The sequence below is a fragment of the Manis javanica genome, chromosome 3, assembly GCF_040802235.1.
Source record: "Manis javanica isolate MJ-LG chromosome 3, MJ_LKY, whole genome shotgun sequence".
Classification (NCBI taxonomy): Eukaryota; Metazoa; Chordata; class Mammalia; order Pholidota; family Manidae; genus Manis; species Manis javanica.
This window is the reverse complement of record NC_133158.1, coordinates 2,934,975-2,950,711: the sequence shown is the minus strand read 5'-3', so window position 1 is coordinate 2,950,711 and position 15,737 is coordinate 2,934,975. Positions and strand designations below refer to the sequence as shown.

The following is a 15,737-nucleotide window of genomic DNA, read 5'->3' as shown; positions in this document are numbered from 1 at the left end:
TCCTGAATTAAAATGGTTAACAATATTTTTTGGTAAATATTTGGAGGGAAAATTGGTAATTGATAAGGGATCGTTCACTGAGGTTGCATGGTCTTTGGCTGAAATAAGCACTGAAGCCAAAGATGTGGAGTGTGAGGCTTTTAAGCTCCAGTGGCCGAAGGCTGTTCAAATCTCTCCCTCCTGGACCCGAGAGGCAGTGTGGCCCTGCCACCCATGGGAGCTTGTCTGAACAACGGGAAGTGGCTCACCTGAGGCCCCCAGCGAGTCAAGGCTGGCCCGGAATAGAGCCAGGAAGCCTGAGTCCATCCCAGGCTTTCTTCGGCTTCAGCAGAGGGACACCCCCATATCCATGCCCCTGTCCTGTGTGTTGGGGCAGCTTCTAGGCGTGGCCCAGGTTGGGACTTCAAGCTTTTCCTCCAAGGATTTCCCTTGGCCGAGGGATGTGTATGCCTTCCGCATTTGCTAGCGAGGGGCTTGTTCTCAGCTTCAGGTTTGTTGGGGGATGATCAGGTTGCCTGGCGTTCTGCTTGCTGCCATTTCAACTTCCAGTAGGAAGGCCTCTTCCCAGCTACAGGGCTGGGGTTCTCTGAGGGCCCTGCCCCTGAGGCTCCCCGTCTGTTGGACACTTACTCTGAGCCAGGCCTTGAATGCACTGCCCCGTTTCTTCCTTCCCTCAGCGGGCAGAGTGGTGCAGCCGCTGCTCTCACTTGAGATGACACACCTGGGGCTTAGTCACCTGCCCAGGCTCCTGGGCCTGGGGGCTCACCGGGCCGCTGCTGTGAGCAAGGCTGACTAAGCTGCAACCTGCGGAGCACAGAGGCTGCCCAGCAGCTCTTCTCATTGCAGGGGTGGGCACCGCTACCTGCCTCTTCAGAACGCTTAGGAATCACCTGCAACGGGAGAACACCAGTCCCCTTCCCTTGTGGTCGCTAGGAAAGCTCCTTGGACAAGCTGTGTCTTGTGCCTTGAGTCCCACTCAGGGATGGGGTGTGGGCACCCTTGCTTCCTGGAGCTGGAGCTGTGGGCCTTGATAATCTAGCGCAAGGCATGTGGGGTCGGGGAGGCCAGCAGGGCAGAGCAGGCACAATGGGCTACAGCTCAGTAGGGCTCAGGGAAACCACTTGTGCCCTGTGGGCCCATGGTAGGCCTGTTGGGGCCCAAGTAGCGGGAACGGTATAGGCTCCAGAGTCAGAGAGCCGGCGTGAACCCTGGCCATGTGGTCCGGCACAGCACCCACTTCTCCTAGGCCTCTGTTTCCATGCTGGGCCCGGGCATACCCTGTGGCAGGCTCTGTGGACCCTGTGTGTCGTGTAGATGTCATCTGCTGACCCATGCACTGAAGACTTGTTAATCCTAGAATCATTTTCTGTGAGGGCGCTTCCCTCATTTGTCACAAGCCCCTGGAGACTGAACAGACATAGGGGCCCCCATCACCATCGCATCCAGGCCAAGATGAGAGCTAAGTGTTTTGTCTTATCTACTTAAGATAAAATTTACAGTCTTAACCATTTTTCAGTATACAGTTGAGTGGCATTAAGTGCATTCACACTGTTGTGTAACCATCTCTGCCATCATCCACAGAATTTTGTCATCTTCCCAAACTGAGGAAAGCCAACTGGCGTGGCACTGCTCAGTGGCTAGGTTTCCCTGGGGCAGGAAGGGAAGCTGTTGGGTGTGGTCTCGCCCTTCCTGTCCAAGGGCTTCTCTGGTGCTGAGGTAGTGCCTGGTGATTGACCATGGCTGGCCAGGGTGTCCTAGCTCCCCAGGGAGCCTTGAGCTTGCAGCCATGACCAGGTGCAGTGAGTGGGGACACCCCGCCCTTTCAGTGGCCCAGGGTCTCAACCTTGGCCCTCTTGATTCTTTGGGACAGGTGAATCTTCCTGCGGGGGCTATCCTGTGCTCGGCAGGATCCCTGGCTTCTGGGGCCTTGATGCCAGGAGCACTCCACTACCAGCGGTTTTGGTGGCCAAAAATGCCTCCAGGCACTGCCAAATGCCTCCCTGGGATGATTGCCCTCCCCTCCAGGAGCAAGGAGTGTGGGGAGTGGGCCTGGGTGTCTGCGCAGTGGGCGGAGCAGGCATGTGGCCCACCCTGAGCTGAGGGCAGGACTCCTTCTGGCTTCACTGGTCCAGGTGTGGCCTGGGTCTCTCACCTCCATTTCTAACACAAGCCCGTTTTATAGGAATGTCACTTGGCCTGTCAAACTTTGAAATCTTCTGGAGGTAATGGTAAATTACAAAAAAGACCTTTAGCAACTTGGTCTTTTCACTCAGAGTTGGAGTGCTGTGCCGTTCCCACCTGCGGGCTTCCCTAGCTCTGGGATGGTACCTGGTCAGTGGGTGGGGGCTGGCCAGGGTGGCTTGGCTTCTCAAAGAGCCCATGAGCAGCACCTGTGCCCCAGAGGCTCTTAAATCTAATAACCTCTCCCTCTCCAGCTCTGTCTACACACTGGGCCTTGGGCCCTAAATCCACGTGAGACACACCTAGGCATTTGGGGATTTTAGGAAGCCATTGAGCCAGGTGTTGGGTTTTGAACTTCTGACGCTGAGCTTATTAGAGTATGGCAGTATAAAGCCAGGGTTGGGTCCTGCACGGCCTGCTCTGCTCACCCATCAGCAGACGGTGACAAGGGCAGCCCGTGAGCCTGTGACAGGCCCTCTGCCCCAGAAAGCCCCTGCCCAGGACCCCCGCCCCGACTGCGGAGCTCCACTCCCACTCCTGAAATGAAGGCCACCGTGAGCCCACTCTGAATACAGCTTTTGCTGCCAGAGCTATTTTCAACCTCTGATTGAAATTCACAGCTTATTTTAGGCACATTTGATATTGGAAAGCACAAACCATTTCCCAGCCCTTCAGAATGAGAATAATGGGTTCCATTTTCCCTCTATTCTTGGCTGAGTTGTGATAAGGAGAGGTTCAGGGCTGTGGCTGGGAGCTTTCTCTGCCTGGAAGGCTGCAGAGGAAGGACTGCAGCCCAGCCTCTGGGCTGAGGGTGGGTAGGGAGCTGTGCGTCCTGCCCCAGGACACGCTGCGGGTGGAGGGAGGTCGGAATGGAAGGTCTCCCTGGGCAGCCAAGTGCCTCCCAGGGGGCTTGTACGGGGGCCCCTCAAGTTACCTGCAGTGGTTTTTTCAAGGGTCCGGTCCCAGCTCGGGTTGTGCCGCAGCGCAGGCCCCTCTGCGTGCCCCAGGCAGGTGCTCCCTCCCCACTGCTGTCCTTGCTTTGGGGCCTGTCCCTGAGGCAGCAGGACCACCGTGTGGTGGCTGACCTTGGGTCTGGCGCCTGCCCCTCAGGACTCACTGCAGTCCCAGAAACATTTTTAAACCACTTTTACTAGCAAAGATGCATTTATTCTGACTTATTCTTGCCCTCCTTCCAAACATCTCAGAGCCCATTATGCAGTTGGAAGGAAGGCTATGCCCGGTGGTGGTGTGGGGGGAAGAATGCAGAATCGTAGAAAGCTCAGTAAAATGGAAAACCGCTTCCTGCGTTCCTGGGGCCGGCTGCCCTCCAGTTCAGACAGTGACCCCGAGCTCTGGGGCCGAGGGCTTCTCTCCACTCCCGTCAAACAGGGAGACACTGGGCCTTCCCTTGTGAGACTTCTCAAGGTGGCTCGCGCCAGGCAGGCACTTGGAACTGTGTCTGGCACATGGCAGGTGCTCACCAAGCTTTAGCCATTCTAAAATGCCCCTCTTCCTTGCTCTGAGAGCTTGAGGAGCCCCTGCCCAGGCAAGGTGATTCGGGTACAGAGCCTGCTGGGCTGGGGACAACGTGGAGCGGGGAGGACCTGACCGGGACCACTTCCAGTGCTGCCTGCTCCCTGCAGGCCGTGTCTATGAGGCCCAGCGGGGCTTAGACCCTGGCAGGCATCAGTTGTGCTCCCTGATGAGAGGCCCTAGTCCTCTGTGCTCCCAGATACAAAAGCAAATCTGTGAGGTGATTGGGAATAGGCCTCTCTTCCTTCCCTACCCCGTGATTCCTCAGGGCAGGGTGCCCAAGCCCCCCAGGGCTTCGTGCCAGAACTGTCCCCAGGAGGAGCAGACCCGGGTAGCCAGCCCTGTCGAACCTGAGGGTGAGGCTCCAGCCACCCTCCTGCTCCACATTTCTGTTTGGATGCGCTACACAGGGCTGGGCTGGACTGGGGTTCTGACCATGTGCTATGCTAAGAATCTGGGAGTCCTGGGTGGGGGCTGTGGACTGGCTTCTCACTAGCAGCAGTCCCCTCTCCTGCAGTCAGACTTGTCTCCCGGGAGGCTGGGGCCTGGGCTGCCCCGTGGTGCCTCGCGCATGTCTGAGCACAGAGCGCTCAGGAAGTCAGCTCACTGGACACGTGGCTGCCTCTGGGCAGCGGGGTTGAGTGTGTGAGGCTAGAGCCAGACTCTGACTCCTTCCTTTTGGCATTTCTGACAGTCCCAGGCTTCATGGAGGGAACCGCTTTCTGGCCGGCTGGTTAGTCTAGGGGCAGGTGGCATGGGGTGTGGACAGTGGAGGGGCTGCATGTTGGGACTAGAAGTTTCAGTACTGCTTTTCACTTCCTGTGGAAAAAAGTCCTTTGGAGCTTCTGTTTTCCAGATTGGATGGCGGCATTGCCCATGTGGTGCAAGGGTGTTGGATAATGCTTGTGTTTATGTTCTCATTGGTTACCATGGAAAAAATCAGAATAGATGGTTTCCATGGAGATCATCTTAAAATTAGTTTCTTTGAAGGTCTGGACATGGCTGCAGGGTTCACTGAATGCTCTGGGTGCCATCAGGGGTTTCGTGTGGCAGTGCCTGAGGCTGGTCTGAACGAACATTCAAACCCCTCCTGCTCCTGTCCTTGGAGACGCTGGGCCACCAGGGTAGGGGACCTCCATGACCCAGCTCCAAGCTCAGTCCAGCTGACTGGGAGCTTTATTTTCTTAAGAACACCTTTGCATAGTGGAAATTTTCAAGCTAGTATGGAACGCAGTGACAGTAATATGACAAACTCTGTGTACCTTTTTCCTAGCTGCAGCATCTTACCAGTCTTATTTTACTCATCTCCCCCACATTTCTTTGGAAGAATTGGAGCATTTTTGTTTAATTCCAGATATATTGTTTTACCCTGAATAAGGACTTTTCTTTGTTATGTGACTGCAGTGCTCCTATTATATCCAGCAAAATCAGTGATTCCGTAACATCAAATCCTGGTCCATATTCACATTTCTGCATCATGCCACAGTTTTCCACACTGTAGAAAGCTCAAGTCTCCCCTCCCCTCCGTGGTCCTGATTCATGCAGAGGTGGCACCAGGCTTCGAGCTGCAGCTGGACTGGACAGGAAAGCGTTGCGGGTCCACCTCCTACTGGCCTCAGGACAGTCAAGTTCTGTGAGCTCCAGGATGCCCCGTTCTGGCTGCCACGGGGCAGCTGCTGCCATCTGTCCTGGGCAGGCACCACTGGGGGTTGCTGTCCCTCTTTGCTGCCTCGGGGAGGGACAGAGAGAGGTGCGGTAAGGTTGCTTCACAACAGCTGTTTGCAGCTTCATTTTCCAGGGAAGGAAGGCTGTGAGACCCTGTGGGACACACCACTGCCGACTCCTTTGGAGTGTGAGGGCTTTCGTCTGGCAGGGCCTGCACTTCTGCATGGTAGCCAGAGCCAGTTGTGATTCTCTCGCCACGCTTTGCCCATGTCCTGGGATGCTGCACGAAACATGAATTGCTGAGCTTGGGAGTGATGCTGGGTGTGGTCGGTGTCTCCAGCACTCTCCATTGAGCTAAGTGCAAGGAGAGCCTAAAATAGCCAGCCTTTGTTCCAGGGTTTAACAGTTCAGCTCCACTGGTTACAATGAGCTGCGTTCAAGTGGGTCTATAAATAAACTGCTACTGTTCCTCTTTGTCACCGAGAGCTCCGGCGTCTTCCTGAGACATTGGCTCCGCTGCCCGTCTTCATTAGATGCCTCTCGTCTGTGGGGCAGCTGCAGCCATAAGCAGGCTAGCTGACAACTCAGAATTTGTAATGACAGCAACACATTCTTTTTAAAAAGCCACACTCCCCCAAGATCAACTGCACAGGGAAAGATACAACTTTGCTGTGGAGAAACCTGGCAGAGGGTCAGCATCACCACTGATGAAGGTCAGCGCTACGCATCAACCCTGTTCCGTGATGTCATGCATGTGGGTGTGTGGTGTTCCTGTCAAAAATGTCCCAAACTGAGGGACATTGGAAAGCATACCTGATTAGTACTCTTCAGAAGTGTCAAGACCACGAAGGACAAGTGAGAGCTGAGGCAGACGGCAGGATGTGCAGCCGAAATGACTGTGCAGCGCAAGGTCCTGGGAAGGATTCTAGAATGACAGGACCACAGACATCAGTAGAAAAACCAATGAAGCTCCTTAGTTTGGCTAGTGGTCTTGTCCCAGCGTTAATTTCCTGGTCTGATCGTTGTACCGATGGTTAGGTATGCCACTGTCCTTGGGGAGGGATGGATGGATGCACTCTGTACTAAGTCTAATAAAACTAGTTCAAAACAGTTTAATTTTTAAAAATGTACAGTGAGCACTTGGGCTTTATCAGAGCCTTGATCTTCCTGCCAGGGTGCCTGGGGTCGGTGTCTCCTGGCAGGCATAGGGGACCCTAAGGTACTCAGTGCCCCATGCAGAGGCAGCTCAGCAGTGTTCATGGAACCAAGCTGAGCAAATGCTTATGGCAGAGAAAGCCAGTGGCCTCAAGGGGCCACTCTCGCCAAGGTGTGGAGCCGGCAGGCGGCTGGTCGGCTTGTGCGCCTTTCTAGAGTGTTCTGGAGGCCCTGGGGCCCTGGCTCCCGGCGGGCTGTGCCGTGCATAAAGCAGGTGACCCAGAGGGTCTCAGCCCTGGAGGCCTCCGGTGCTTTTTCTGCTCCCTCAGAGCCCCTGCGGGGGGGCCTGGGGTCTCCTCAGCCCAGGGAAGGTCACTCTGGTTGCTTCATCCTCCCCTCCCGGTTGTCTCCCGATGCTTCCCTCTGGTAGGGATACCCTTTCAGTGGGACTGGCCTTCCCAGTCCCCTGTCTCTCTCTTGGGAAAATGTTTGGACATAGGGGTGACTCCCTGTTTCCTGTTTACCAAGGCAGTCCTGTCACCCCTTTGGAAAATGTGGCTCTGCAAATCAGCCCTCTTGTGGGCAGGGGCATACCTGGGAGCCTGGGAGAGCTGCCGATGCAGGGTCAGCAGGAGACTGCTGGGGGCCGGGCCCAGGTGGCTGACTTAGCCCTGGGGGGCCTTGATTTCTTTGGGCCAAGGTGAAGAGATGGGGCTCCTCGGTTGTGCTTTTGGCATTTCCCACATGCCAGGCAGGCCTGTGAGTGACACTGACATGACAGGATGACAGAGACGCCTGTGGTCCCTGCCTCAAAGGGACCACTCTGAGGAGAGGACAGAGACAAGAGTAGGCCAGGCTGCCTGGGGCCCTGGGTCTGCATGAGAATCCAGGGGTGTCAGGCAGGTGGATCCTTCATCCTCCATGTTAGATGAGTCTTTTTTTTTTTTTTTTTTTTGAGAGGGCATCTCTCATATTTATTGATCAGGGCCTAATTCTCGTGTCAGGGTCAAATATGAATATTCGTTTGATTTTTGTACTTGATTTATATGTTGATCCCACATTTCTCCTATTATTATTATTATTTTTATTTTTAATAAAATGCTGAAGTGGTAGGTAGATGCAAGATAAAGGTAGAAAACATAGTTTAGTGCTGTAAGAAGGCAAATGTAGATGATCAGATGATCAGGTGTGTGCCTATGGACTAAGTATTAATCCAGGCTAGACAGGTGGATCCTTCATCCTCCATGTTAGATGAGTCTTTTGATCTCCTCACAATTCTGGACACCCTGCCTGCTTCCTGTGGGAGGAGCCTGTGTTCAAGGGGTGGCTCTTGGGCCCTACTGACCCACCCTCATGGCACATCCTCATTCAGTTCACAGGCTGTGCAGTGCAGACCCCAGGCCCTGTGTCCTTGAGCCTCCAGGGCCCAGTGTCCGCCCTCCTTGGGAGCCTGTGTGGAGAACACGTCAGGGCACCCTGCACATTCGTACTCCAGATAAAAGCCCGTAGCAGTAACCAGACCCCATGCTCAGGCTCTTGGAAGAACATGGGCAAGATTGCCAAACAATTAGGTGATTTTAAGAAGCCAGAATTCCTGTTGGGTTCAGGGCTATATTTAGAACCAGAAGTTTCCTCTCTTGTTGGACCCCAGGCTGGAACCCTAAATTAGAGGGCAAACAAGGCCATGATATATCTAGTCCACAAACACGTGTGGTGAATACAATACCAGGTTTCTTTTGCTCTGATTTAGACAACAGCCATGCCTTTTTCCACATGGGAAGCTGGAGGTGAGGGTGAGACCGGGTGAGCGCTGTTCTGTCCCTGCTACCCTCACCAGGTCGGGGTTAGCAAACAGGCAGGTGGGCAAACACAGGCAAAGCCAAAGGGCCTGAGGCAAAGACCAGGAAATGTGTCTGAATCCCTGCAGCTACAGCAGACTAGGCGGTGAACAGCTTACTCAATGATTAAGCTGAAAAGATGGAATCATGGGGTTCATGTCTGTCCATTTCTTCCAGCTTTGCACTCGGCCCTGCTTTGGGAGCACAGTGATGTGCCTTGGTGGACAGTAGCTGGATGGGTTGCCCCCCCGGGTCTGTACAAAGAGGGCCTTGGTGAGACAGCCCGGTCTTGGGACTGACCGGGTCCCCTCCCTTTCCCCTTTTTGGCCCGGACTCAAGCCATGGACCTGTTCCTAGATGATTTTGTCTGTTTCAGAGTTTTAGTTGACGGAGCAGGCTGGGCAGGGGACTTGGTCCAGTGTTAGAGATTAAAAGAAAAGGAGAAATTTCTACCTTGAGCAAGTGTTAATAGTTGACAACCTCCCCCACCAGAGGGGTGTTCTGTGGAGCCAGCTCACAATGTCTGCAGGAAAACCGCAGCCCCTCCCGGCTGTCAGCCAGGTGTGTGCCAGCCTCCAGCTCATGACTGTCAAGGGCCCTGAGCAGCGGAGGCCTGATGTCCCATACACTGGGCAGCCGTCCACTCTTTGGGTAGCCCTGCCTGGGGGCACTTGCTGGTGACTGGATATTGAGGCTTTGGGAATTGAACTGTATCGAAATGTGACTGGCGTTTTGCGTTTGGCAGCCGTAATCCCCAGACCAATGGTGGACCTCACGTGCTTCACGTCGGGTCTTGAGCTTTGGGTTTTGCCCACTGGCAATGTTGTGGAGAGGCAGTGAGGGGTGGTGCCAAGTGCAGCTGTCATGTGATGGGCAGGTTGGGCTTCTCGGGGCATTTCAGTTGTAACTGCATCTTTTAAAGTTAGGCTTACTGATGTACAAATAACAGCATTCACCACTTTAAGAAGTGAAGTCTTTTGTGAGTTTTGACAGACACATACAGTGATGACCTCACCACCATGATCAAAGTATAAAATAATTCCATCATCCCAAAAGTTCCCTTGCGCCTCCTTATAATCAGTCCACTCCCTCCCGCTCCATCCCCAGGATCCTTCTCTGGACTCTTATTTGTCCCACTGATCTATGTGTCTCTCCTTTCACCAATGTGATTGCTATAGCTTAGCCCTAAGTCTTCAAATGAGGTAATGTGAGTCCTTTAATTTTGTTCTTTTGTTTAGAATTATTTTGCCTTTTCTGGTGCATTGCCTTTCCATGTAACTTTTAGAAAAAGCCTCTTGATTCCTGTAGATGACTTCAGTGAAAATTGACATCGTAGCAGCACTGAGCCTTCAGCACATGAACATGGTCTATCTCTTCATTGATATTGGTCGTCTTTGATTTTTTATCATCAGTGTATCACAGTGTATTTTAAACATACAGATTTTCCATATATGTTGTTAAATTTATTCTAAGCATTTTTTGGTGGGTTAAGTGGTGGCCCCAACAAAAGAGATGCTCACATCCTACCCCCCAGAACCTGCATACATGCATGACCTTGTTTGGGAAAAGGGTCTTTGCTGATGTAATTAAGTTAAGACTCTTGAGGTAAGAGTATCTTGGGTTGTCGGGTTGGCCCTAATCCAATGACAAGTGTCCTCACAGGAGACACATGGAGGAGAGACACACAGAGAGGAGAGGAAAAGCCATTGAGGAGGGAGGCCGAGCCTGGAGTGATGCAGCCGTGAGCCAGGGAACCCGGAGCCTCCGGAAGCTGGAAGGAGCGAGGAGGGGTTCTCCCTTGGTGCCTCCAGAGGGAGGGTGGGCCTCTTGGCCCCTTGGTTTCAGACCTCTGGCCTCTAGAACTCCGAGAGAAGAAATTTCTGTTGTTTTAAGCCACCAAGTGTGACAGTTTGTTAGAGCAGCCCCCTAGGAAACTGGTGACACATGTCATGGTTTTCTGGTGTTGTTGAAAAGATAATGGCTAAGGAATTTCAAAAAATAATGAAAGGCATCAAATCACAGATCCAAGAAGCTCAGAGAACTGACAGGCAGGTGGAAGAAAAACCGAAACCAAACCCTACACAACTGATATTCAGGCTTCTGAAAAATCAAAGATTAAGCGCAAACATGGGCAGTAGAGAAAAGAGACACATTATATACAGAGGTGCAAAGGTGAGAATGACAGAATTCTCAGATGAAGCCACACAATCCCGAAGGCTTTGGAGCAGCATCTTTAAAGTATTGAACGAAAAGCTGCCGACCCAGCACCCTATACTCAGCAATGCAGTCTTTTAGATGTGAAGGAGACATACTTTCTTCAGACAGATGGAAGCTTAGGGAATAAAATGTGCGCTCTGAGAAATGTCTCTTTCTCTCTCTCCTCTTTCTGGGGTTCCAGCCACATGTGTGTTTGGTAACTCGATATTGTCCCACAGCTTACAGATGCTCTGTTCTGGGTCGTTCTCTTTGCATTTCAGTGCGAGGAGCTGATCTACCTTTATGGTCATTGATTTATTTTCCTCAGTTGAGCTGAGCCTACCAATAGCACATCACAGCCATTCTTCATCTCTGTTACTGGGTTTCTTATTTCTAGCATTTCCATGGATGTGCCATTTCTACCTCTCTGTTGAAATTCCCCATCTGTCCCTGTGTGTTGTCCACATTTTCCAGTAGTCATAGTCATTTTAAATTCTGTCTGATAGTGTCAACATCTACATCATCTGAATCTGATTCTGCCGATTGCTTGTCTCTTTTGACAGGGGTTTTTTCCCCCTTGTTTTTGTGTGTGATGACGTTTGGCTAAATGCCAAGCACTGTGATTGGATAGTCAAGAGGGAGGTGATCAGTTTATTGGGTTGAGCTGAGTTTAGTGTTGCTGTGTCCTTAGGGTGGGCCCTGGGTGTCGGAGGGTCCGCTCAGGGCTCCTGCTCTGCTGCCATCTTTCGGCCTTCCTGCAGGCCTGCCCCTCAGAGCGTGTCCACTTCCATACTCTCACCTCTCCCCCAGCCATAGGCTCTGTTGCTCCTTGGGCTCTGCTGGGGAGCTGGGGAGGTGCTCGGGTGTTGTGGAGGCTTCAGTCTTAGGCAGGCCCTTTGTCCCTGGGTCTCGGTGGTCCTGCCTCTCCCCAAGGGCAGAGGGGTTTTATCTGTGTTCTTCCCCCAGTAGCTTAGGATTCTGTTCTGTAGGAGAGAGAGGCCCTGGCAGGGCTTCATGCCTTTCTGTCTCCCCTCTTCAAGGTCTCTTCCCCAGCCCCAGTGCCTTTCTCACCAGTCCTCATGGAGGTCTGCCGAGAAGACACTGTGAGTGGGTGCCAAGTCCCCTGTGTCTGTGGCTCCCAGGGGCTCCTCACTTTCACCCTGTCCACACCCTGAGTCTCCAGCACTTTGTTAAGCTTGTAACACAGTTCTTGCCACTTGGGCAGCTCAGTGTCCCTCCTTCCTGCCAAAGGTAAGCTGATGCTCACTTCCTGTTTGCCCTGGAAGAGTCTGTCGTTCCTTAGATTTCAGGCTAGTTGTTTGCCCTCTGGCCTCAGCTTTCTAATGTAAGAAAAATAATGATTCTTTTAGAATGTTAGTCTTTTATTCGGATGAGATTAGTGCCTTCCCCAGCTTTCTACATCTGGGTGGAAGGTCTTCATCCATACCCACATCCTGATGTTGAAAAAGTGAGACCATAGCCAGTGCGGAGACCAGTCAAGATGTTAACCCCAGATGAGTTCATTTCTTGTCACAGGAAAGACTTGCAAGCTGTTTTGTTTTGTGTTTGAATGAAAATTTATGGGTTGGTTGCCCATGTGCCTGAGTGGCTGACATTAAATTAACCACAGATACTTAGGCAGTTCCTACCAATGTGAGGAGCTGTGCTCCCAGCGGCTTGTGACCGGCTAGCAGCAGCAGCAGCTGAAGCAAGCTGGAGACTAACCTGCTGTGAGAGTCCAGGATCCCACAGCAGAGTAGGGTGAGGGGTCACCTACAGACCCCAGTAAAATCTGCAAAGTCACACAAATTCATCCAGTCTGAGTTCCACCTTTCTTTCCTTTTGATGTTGAGATGTTCATATTTGGCAAAAGTGTAAGCCCGCCCTCGAGTCCCCTTCTTATCTGTGCTTTATCACTTGTGCCAAGCCCTTGGGAAATGCCACCTCTCCCAAGTATTGGGATGCTGGTGAGTGGCTGCAATGCTGTGCAGGGCGGGGCTGCTGGCCCTTTGCTTGCAGAAGGTTTCATGGCCCCGGAATGTCACCACAGTGGGCTTGGCTCTTTAAGGCCAAGTCAAGTGTTTGCAGAGGCCCCCACTCTGTTCAGCTCTGTGCCAACAGGCATTCCAGGGCAGGTGGGTGAGGAGCTGGGCCCTCATGGGGATGCAGGGGAGAGGTGAGGTGTATGGAGGCAAGCCTGCATGCAAGAGCATCTGACGTCAGGGACCTGCCAGTACTTTGGGGTCAGATCCCAGCTCAGTCACTTTCTGGTTGTCTTCAAGTAAGTTAAGTGCCCTCTCTGAGTCTTCTTACAGTAAGTCACTTCCTGTCTGAGCCTCAGTTTCCTTTGTTGTGAAACGGACTCATTCTGGGAGAGCTGGGAGGAGGTGGGGGAGCATAGTGGTTCCTGCGGGCCTCTCCTCCCAAGGCCACCCCCCACCCCCCCACCCCCGGTCAGGCATGTGGCTGCTGTCCTCAGAACTCTCGGGGGCTGTCTCAGCTCTGGTTCAGAGGGAGAGCTCCTGTCCTTGAAGTGCATGGTGCTTCCCCAGCACCTGGTCACCTTGCGGCCAAGGAGGGGCCTGGCCTGTCAGTTTCTGGGCCCTTCTGCGGGGGCTCAGGATGACATTCCCTCCTTCCCAGGAAGCGAGCAGCACCCAGGGAGCCCCGGGGGCTCTGTGTCCAGAGGAAGAGCTCGTGTGATCGGGGGGGGGTCCTTGGGGAGCAGTGGGCCCAGGACCTTGAATGCTTCTCAGGGAAGGCCTGCTGGGGTTTCAGATGAGTGCCTCCCACCTAGCCCTCTGAGGGCAGGTGCAGTCATCACCCCGGTCACAGAGAAGCAGAGGCCCAGAGCCAGGAAGCCCCTTGCCCCGGGCCCCCAGCCGGTCAGTGGTGGAGCGGGCATGCCGGCCAAGGCTGTTCTGAGTGGCTGCTCTCTACTGTGGCTCCCTACAGGGCTGCCAGCATCCGGGGCCGCTGCAGTGAGGTGCGGGCGGGGGAAGGCTTCTGAAATGTTTCCTTTTGGGGTGCACTTCTGATGTCGTGTGTGGTCTCAGCCCGTCAACAGCCAGTGTCATGGCTGGACCAGCCCTTGTGGTTCTTTTTGACTGCAGGATACCCTTCAGCAATAACTATCAGGAAACTGAAAAACAGGTTTATTATATAGAACCTGAAAATTACACAGCACGTATGGGGCCACACAGTGCGGCCGTGGGGAGAGAGAATGAGAGCGGGCGGGCCTAGGGTTCTGCTTCATCAGTGTCGAGGGTGGAGGCCTAGGGTTTCAGGGGCTCACTCCTTATTGGTGAATTTAAAACATAAGAGCGGGAATTTTAAAGTTGAGGAAGAAAGAAAAAGTTTCCCAAAGGGTCCTGTCAAAATTAACCAAGATCTCTAAAAGAGGTGCGTTGCAGGGGAGGTGGCTGGCTCTTTCGTCACATGGCTGGCAATGTGTTTATTCCAGATAGCCTTCTTTGAAGTGGATGCCTGAACAATCAAAGCTCAGGGCAGGCACTTGTATGACAAAAAAAAGGAAGGAAAAAAAACCAACTTTCAGGGCTGACACTCCAAAAAGTGCATAGATCCTTGGAGGACTGGAGCCCTGCCCTCGGGCACCCCCACCCCTCCAGGTCTTACAGAACGGTCATAGCACCACAGCAGACACGCCCACCCTGGGGCTTGTGTCTCACATTCAAGTTCTTTTTAACCGCAAGGCCTGCATTTTTCCAAGTTAAGATCAACATACACTGTAGAATTGTTACCTATGAGATCAGAGCATGTTCCTAATAAAGGAAAATATGCAGGTGGGTCCATTTGCTAAACTGCCCTCCTTCGCTGGTTGGGAATCCTCTCTTGAGTTGGTTCTCTTTAAGGACTCTGATGCCCAGCCAGGTGAGCACGGCCAGGGCAGAGCATCTTCCCGAGGCTGGGCCGCTGTGGATTTGTGTGAGAAACAGGGAGACTCGGAGCTGCAAGCTGGAGATGTGCTGATGGCGGGGTGCAGGTGGCCTAGTGTCGGCGCCAGGCGGTGGGTGGGTGTGCAGGCCGCCCAGGTGAGCCCCAGGCACAGCCTAAGTGCTCCACGGACTGGCACTGGGGGAGGAGGGGGCTGGGTGAAGTAGCCTTGGCTCTGGTGCGTGGGTAGCTGACAGGCTTTTAGCCCAGTGATGTCATGGGTTTAGAGGGGGCAGGGTGATGAGTGCAGGCAGGAGACAGAGGGACACAAACACTCGGGCAGGTGGCAGGCCATCCCCCTCGTGTGCTGACCCTGGGGGTGCAGTGGCCAGGGGAGCAGGGCAGGGAGCACTGCGGAATATACCCTCACGGGGGGGTGAGTGGAGGACAGGAAACTGGGAGCAGGGAAAGGAGGGGTGGGGCAGGCAGGCTGGAGCAGGGGGCTTGTCAAGGGGCAGGGAACCCTGGAAGTGACACGGGGACACTTGGAACACCCACTAGTAGGGTTGTGGTGTGAAACCCGGGGCCCCAAGTCTGACTGCATTTCTAGGTTGCAGGGGCTTTGGGCCTGGCTGAGCACGTGAGCCTTGCCCAGCACGGCATTCCGGCATTCCGCAGGGAGCAGGTCCACAGAGGGATCGTAGGCTCTGAGACCAAACTGGAACATGTCCTCAGGGGCCAGGTGGCCCCGGAATCCGGCCCTGCTGAGCACAGCAGGGCACTTCCTATGTCAGGAGACGCCTCCATTTGTGTGCAGAGCAGGGCCTGAATTTGGGGGGATGCACCTTGGACTGGAATGAATCCCCTTAGGAAATCACTCATTCTCAGTGGTGAGGGGGTAACGGAGGATCTGTGTTTGGGAACTAAAGGATTCTAGGCAGAAACCTGAGTTGCTCATGTTCTGTGAGTCCTGTCCTGTGGATTCTGACCGTAGCAGCCGTCTTGCCAGAACGCTCCCTTGCAGTCTCCTTCCCAGGGAATGTGCACGAGAACAGGATTGGACCATCCCCTAGTGCTGGGCCATCCACGTGCTGAGGGTGGGGATTGGCATGGAGGATACCAGGAGGACTGACTTCCGAGCCAGGCCGGGCTTCAGGGCCCCTGCCCTCTGAGAGGCCTGCTGGAGGGTGCAAGCTGCACGGACAGTTGGCAGCCGGCCCGGCTTCCCTGCGGACCCTCACCTGCCCACCTGCACATCCCTGCCCGGCCCCCTCG

At 53.7% G+C, this 15,737-nt stretch overlaps 1 protein-coding gene across 20 annotated transcripts in view; it reads left to right on the top strand.

The window, feature by feature from the left end:
• The window catches only part of POC1A (POC1 centriolar protein A), a 73,505-nt gene that overhangs the window by 43,496 nt on the left and 14,272 nt on the right, over positions 1–15,737 (top strand). The window lies entirely within an intron of this gene.